Source organism: Coenobita brevimanus, chromosome 96 (genome assembly GCF_032717465.1).
Source record: "Coenobita brevimanus isolate Jiangsu-jjx chromosome 96, ASM3271746v2, whole genome shotgun sequence".
Classification (NCBI taxonomy): domain Eukaryota; kingdom Metazoa; phylum Arthropoda; class Malacostraca; order Decapoda; family Coenobitidae; genus Coenobita; species Coenobita brevimanus.
The window spans coordinates 28,175,112-28,182,339 of record NC_137049.1 but is presented as its reverse complement, the minus strand read 5'-3'; the positions used below and the strand labels follow the sequence as shown (position 1 = coordinate 28,182,339).

Below are 7,228 nucleotides of genomic sequence, written 5' to 3'. Positions count from 1 at the left end.
AAAGCTAGACGGACGACAGGATTTTGTTGCCCGTAGTACAGTCAGGATTAAATATCTCCCTACAATGTATTGAAACTGTGTCTTATGGAACAGTGTTGAAACGTGTCAGACTGCGCCAAAATCTGTCAAAACGTGTCAAAAATTCCTCTTTAGAATGTTTCGAAGCTGTCATGGGTCAAAACTTGTCGACTGACCAAAATGTTACATGTGTCAAACTGCGCTAAATTCGTGAACATGTTATACAGTGCATCCTGCTGTACTCTTTCCAGATTGTCAAGCCTAATGAGAATCATACCACACTTATCAATTTGACATTAGCTGCGTACTTAATCTCTACAGACTGATGAAGTCTTTTTTTATAATCGCACTATCACCAGACGATTTTATTCTACCCTTCTTCTGAAGGAGCTGGTAAATACACTTATAAGAGCGGCTCTGTCCCTCTATCACTAACGCTTTTTGGAAGCGAGGTGCGTCACTCCAGTAGACTTTAGCGAAGCCAGACCACACCACACCACACCACACCACAAACCATACCACCCTCTCACTCTACACAAAATCATCCTCTCACATCACACCACACCACACTTACAAGTCCTGAAGCTCCCGAATCTCGTCTCCAGTACTTGTTATTTTATTCTTTCTATCTCCAGATGATTTTATTTGATTTTGTAATGATGTCAAACAGTGAGGGGATTCATGAGGGATATACGTAACCCCTCCACTTGAAATGTCACCCTTTACGTAAATAAAATCTTCTGGTGGTAGCAAGTATAAAATCCGAAATGCGGCTTAATTCTGCAGTCTTATAATCTGAAACAGGAAAGAGAATTTTGACGCTGTCTTGGAAAATGTCGGGTTAGTCTGATGGTTCAGAATTTCGCCTGGTATTTTGGTTAGTTAGGGAGCTCCAGGTGGTTGTTGTCCAGAAAAGTTAAATCCGAGGGTAAGTTGGAGTTTATAGCTCACGTAATGCCACTCAGGACAGAACAACTGGCCACTCCTCTCTTAATCAAACTCTTTCCTGTGCAGTTTCCTAGGATATATAAATTTTTTTTCATATTAACAGAATTTTTTCTAATAGTCTGTATCCTTCCTTCCTGTACTGCACATTTACAGTTTATAGCAATTTCCTCTTTGTTTCCTTTAGCTATTCTCTACAGTTCTTGTCGTCCGCCCGTGTTTATTTCCAGAATTCTTTCCGCCTCCGGTTTGCCGCCTTATTTTTTCTCATTTCTTTATCCTCTCCATCTCAGTTTTTCGTTCCTCCTGTATTCTTCTTTTTTTCTTCTCACATCATCTTGCAGGGTTCCTTTCACTTTATCTCCTTTATTCTACATTCTTCTTTCTAGCTCTTCTTTCTTCTCTTTTATATCTCTTCCCTCCCTGCCTCAGTTTCTTCTTTGTTTATCCTTTCTTCTTATTTACATCTTCATTACGTTGTTTCTTTTTCCTCATTTTCCTCTCTTTTCCATTTCTTTTTCTTTCTTGCTACAATTTTATCTTCTCTCAACTCTCCATCTTCCTTCATTCGCCTTACTTTCCTTTTCACTATTTCTTTTTTTCCTCCTAAGTTTCATTCCATCGTTCCTTCCTTTTTTCTCCACTTTCGTGTCTATTTCTTTCTTTCTATTTTCAGTCCAGTCATTTTTTTCCATCTCTCCTGTCTCCCAAAATCCATTTCTTCTCTCTCTCTCTCTCTCTCTCTCTCTCTCTCTCTCTCTCTCTCTCTCTCTTTAATTTCTTCAATCCTGTCATGTTTTCAATCTCTCCCTCCTCTCTACCTCTGTTTCTTCTTATTTCCTGTAGTTTCTTCCTTATTTCTTCTCTCCTATCTTTCTTCTCTTTCCTGTCGCTCTCTTCATCCATTCCTCTGCCTTTCCTTTTTGAAGTCTTGCTCCCATTTCTCTATCCTTCCTACATTCTTTTCTTCTCTTCTCCTTCTCCTCCTGCTTCTGCTCCTTCTCCTCTTCCTTCCAGTGCTTGGGATCATCTAAGACAGCCAGGAGGAGGAGGAGGAGGCGGAGGAGCGAGAAGAAGGAGGAAGAGAGGAGGAAGAAGGAAGAGGAGGAGGAGGAGAGGAAGAGAGGAAACTTGAAGGGAAGAAGCGGAATCATGTGACATGGCCCTTGCTTCCTCATCTGTTGGGAAAGAGAGAGAGAATGTGAGTGAGAGAGTGATACAATAAAGATATAGACAGACACACGTATATACAGAGTGAAAGAATGAGCGTAGATGGAGAGACAGATAGACAGAAAGACAGACTGACTGGTGGTTATACTGACAGAGAGGAGCACATGGATATATACTGATAGATATACATTAGATAGAAAAGAAAAACAGATTAGACGTATAGTAAAATATAGACATTTACTGATAGCGAGAAAAAAAAAGAGAAAATGATGATACAGAACTGAGAGAGAATGAACGAAAAAATCAAAGGTGAAACAGAGAGCGTGTGAAAAACAGGCGTGAGAAAGTAAGAAAACACTTTGAAAGAGAGACAGAAAATGAGATAGTAAAGAAGGAGGTAGAAAAAAAGAAAGAAAATATATCAAATGAGAGAAACTGAAATAGGAGAGAGAGGGAAGAGAGAAATGAAGTAAATAAATCAGAGAGAGAGAGAGAGAGAGAGAGAGAGAGAGAGAGAGAGAGAGAGAGAGAATCTGATTGAAGAAATAAATGACACAGAGGAAGAGAAAGTCCTTAAATTAAAAGAAAGGAGAAACGGAGAGTGAGAAAATATAGCAAGAGGCGAGAGAAACTGATGAGGGAAAAGTGAGAGAAGAGTGAAAAAGAAAGAATGACTGGGAAAAGAGAGAGAAAGTGAGGTGATCGGGAGAATGAGAGAGAAAATGCAGAGGAAAGAAAAATGAGAAAGAAAGAGGGAAGAACAAAACTACAAAGAGCAGGGAAAGAGATTGAGAATGAGAACGAGAAGGAAAGAAAATAAACACACACACACACACACACACACACACACACACACACACACACACACACACACACACACACACACACACACACACACACAGAAGGGGAAGGGGGAGAGGAAGAAAGTTAAGCGAATGGCTAACGTGGGGAAGGAAGAACGTGAGAATGGTGAGTGAAAATGAGAGAGTGAGATAATGAGATAAGAGAGAAAGAAAGAGAGAAGTTAAATGAAGAGCCTAAGTCAGGAAATAAAAGAGAGATAAAACGGCAGATGAAACAGTCATACGCACACGCGTACACCGACACCTACGCACATACATACACACATACAGAAAGACAGTCAGAAAAACAGTTAAGCACATACGCAAACACCCACATGTATGTACACGTACACATACACACACGTAGACAGGAATACATATACACAGCCAAGACAGCCACAGGCAGTTCTTACATATATACTGTACGTGCCTACGTACTGTACATACATGCATAACTGTACGTGCAAACATACATATCTTCAGAGATACAGACATTCTGCTGGAAACTGGGTTCTTACTGGGATATCGTAACTGGAAAATGTTCCAGAGTGTAAGCGTGTGTGTGTGTGTGTGTGTGTGTGTGTGTGTGTGTGTGTGTGTGTGTGTGTGTGTGTGTGTGTGTGTGTGTGTGTGTGTGTGTGTGTGTGTGTGTGTGTGTGTGTGTGTGTGTGTGTGTGTGTGTGTGTGTGTGTGTGTGTGTATCTATATCTATATCTATCTATCTATCTATCTATATAAAGAGAGAGAGAGAGAGAGAGAGAGAGAGAGAGAGAGAGAGAGAGAGAGAGAGAGAGAGAGAGGGGGGGAGGGTAATAAATTACAGGTGTTTTCGAGTGAAAAGATCTAATCACAAAATTTATTAACATGAGGATAATAGACCGCCGGAAGAAGAATAGCAAGAGTTAACAAAGCGTAAATAACAATGCCAATAAGAAAAAAAAGATGATGATGATGATGATGATGATGATGATGATGATGATGATGATGATGATGATGATGATGTATGATGAAGATGAGGAAGAGCAGTAAGGAGAAGAGAAGGAGGAGGAGGAGGGCGAACAGGAGGAGTAAAAAGAAGGTGAAAAAATGAAGGGGAGGAGGAGTAAAGCGGATGCGGAAGGAGGAGTAAGAAAGCGAATATTGACAACTAGTTTAGGCAATCATACGGCACTAATAAAGAATAATTAAGACAAAACACAAATGAAAACATAGCACAGATTGATAATACAAATGAAACATAACACAGATTAAGACATCACTCAAAGTAAAAAGCACTTAGAGAGAGAGTACATTTGCCAACGCCAATAAAATGTGTGATATACTGCTGTAATTCCTCTTTCGTACCAGACTAATAACTTTACGGCCTTACATGATCAATTAGTTAACTTCACGGTTTTAGTCTGGCCTCTTAAACATTTTCAGAGAGCGCGCATCTATGCCAACGCTAATAAAATTTAATAATTACGATTTATTCCTGCACCCGGATTCAGATCCTTCTCAAAATCTAATAAACTCTTCCTTGACCCACTGCCAACCCATCCACTAAATTGCTTTGAAATCTGACAACAACCTTTTGAGATATATGAGTATTGTATACAAACACACACAAATTAAATACCATAGGTTTACACGTATCACAGAATAACAGCGGATTCAGACAACACAGACTAACATAACAGATTAGGAAATACCACATACTGACATCACATGCAGACATAACAGAATGATATAACAGATGAAGACATTATACAGACTGACATATCAGATTAAGACGTAACAGAGGTTGACAACAGATTAAGATATAACACAGGTTGCCATAAAAGACTGATATAACGCAAATTCAGACAAAACATATGGAAACAATACATTTCAGACACAACAGATTGACATAACACATATTCAGACTTAGCAAGTTAAGGAATAACACATTTAAGACGTAACAAACCTACGTAACACATTCAGATATAACAGAGTAAGACACAACACAGATTCAGACAACATATTAAGACATAACAAATAATCAGACATAAAAACTTGACAAAACACAGACATATTAAATTAAGACATAACACATATTCAGACATAACAGAACAAGGGCGTCTTCTTCCAACCTTTCGATAGTTGGGTTAACACAGACTAAGACAACACAGATTAGGAAAAAACACACATTTAAACATAGCACTGATTAAGGAAACATTTATTAACACATACAAGAGATGAAGACACAACACAGATGAAGACAGATAACATTAAAATAGATAAGATAGATAACAGACTAACATACCACAGATCAAGATAACAGTGATACAGAACACAGACTGGGAGAGAGAGAGAGAGAGAGAGAGAGAGAGAGAGAGAGAGAGAGAGAGAGAGAGAGAGAGGAACACGGAGGACTATAAGTAGAGCGTGAATGAGAGTTTGAGTGCGTGGGTGAGAGGGAGAGGCAGAGAGAGGAGGAAAAGGAAGAGAAGGCAGAGCAAGACGGAAAACGAGAGGTAAAGGGCGAGAAGGAGAGGGTGAGTTAGAGGATGAGGGAGAGAGAAAAGAAAAAGGAAGCAGGCAGTGAATGAGAGGGTGAGGGAAAGATGAGACATGGAAAGAGTGCGGGAGAGAGAGAAAGAGGAAGAGGAAGACGGAGAACGAGAGGGAAAGGGAGCGGGAGATGCGGAGGGAGAGGAAAAGGAAGGAGACGAGGAAGAGGAAGAGAAGAGAGGGGGAGAGGGGGAGGAAAAAAAAAAAGACGGAGGGAGAAGGGGAGAGGAAACAGGAGTAGATGGACTTTAGAATGGTCGCGAATGAGTGGATATATACTCTGTTCACTTTAACTAGGCTTAAAATTACCACCTCTCCATTTTAAATCTTGAGTTATAGCAAGAAATTAACACTGGAATGTTGTGCTAGCCGCGAAGAAGTGCTATGGGAAGGATGCTGAGCCGTAGTATTATCTCACTATGCCATTTAGTTACGGGAAATAAGGAGAAGAAGGTTGAAAATCTCTGTCTCGTTAAAATGAATTAGAGCAAATTTTATCTGTTGAGATTAAAAATCGGAGCATTCTGATCAGTATAGAAAAATGCTATACTCCTTTTACTTTAACATGACCGATAATTATGATCTTTCCATCTTGAATGCCGAGTTGAAGCAATGAACATGTACTAGAAAATGAGGATAGTCAAAAAGTGCTATGGAAAGGGTATGGAGCGGTAACAATGTCTTTTTCTGCCACTGAGCTACATGAAATAAGCTACAAAATGGAAGAAAATCCGGGCCAAGTTAAGGTGAAACAACTATAGCAGACAGTGAAATAAAAAGTACCTCAGCTATACATGGTGGTCTTTAAACAGCTCACCTAGCAGTATCTGATGTGTTGTAGGGATGGCTCAAACTGCTGGTGTGGGCGTGATTTTGACAGTGGGAGTAGGTAATGAATAAATGATGCAGGGTAGACACTGATAACGTTAACTGAGCCGTCCCCGCAACACACGAGAAATTGTCCAGCGGAGTGGAAGAGGAGGGTTATATATTTGGACCACCCTGTCTGTATAGTCAAATAAACGGAAACAAATCACCCCCAAAGTAGTGTTGCATGACTAATATATTTACTGATGTCCAGGAAGCAAATAAACACGAATTTTCTAAGTTATCTGGTTTATTCAGGACCTTTATGGCAGAGTGGAGGAGGTGAGAGGGAGAAGGAGGATGGAAAGGGGATTGAGGGAGGTAGAGGGAGAGAGAGGAAGGTGAGAGGGAAGGGGAAGGGGGAAAGTGAGAGAGAGGAGAGGGAGGGAGAGGAAGGTGAGAGGGAGGGGAAGGGGACAGAGGAGAGAGGGAGCGGAAGGTGAGAGGAAAGAAGAAGAGGAAGATGCGAGAGGAGAGAGGGAGGGACAGGAAAGTGAGAGGAGAAATAGAAAGACGAAAGCTAGAGTGGAGAAAGGAAGGATAGAGAGGAGAGGAAGGGAGAGGAAGCTGAGAGGGCAAGGAGAGGGAGGAGAGAGAAGGAATTAAGGAGATAATTTGATGGGACGGAGGAAGAATACGAGCATATTTAGAAAGAGAGAGGGTGCACTGAAGGTAAAGGAAGGAAGGAAGGAAGGAAGGAAAGAAGGAAGGAAAGGAAGAAGGAAGGAAAGAAGGGAAGAAAAAACGAATGAATCAGTGAAAAAAGGATGGAAATGAAGAAAGAAAGGATGAAAGGAATAAGGGAGGGAGGCAAGGAGAGAAAGAAAGGGGTGGAAGGGAGGAGAGAGGGAGGC

The 7,228-nt window shown here is 40.6% G+C and overlaps 1 pseudogene; it reads right to left on the bottom strand.

The window, feature by feature from the left end:
* Nucleotides 1-792: 792 nt before the first annotated feature.
* LOC145413518 (igLON family member 5-like) overlaps nt 793-7,228 on the bottom strand; it is a 119,272-nt pseudogene continuing 112,836 nt past the window's right edge.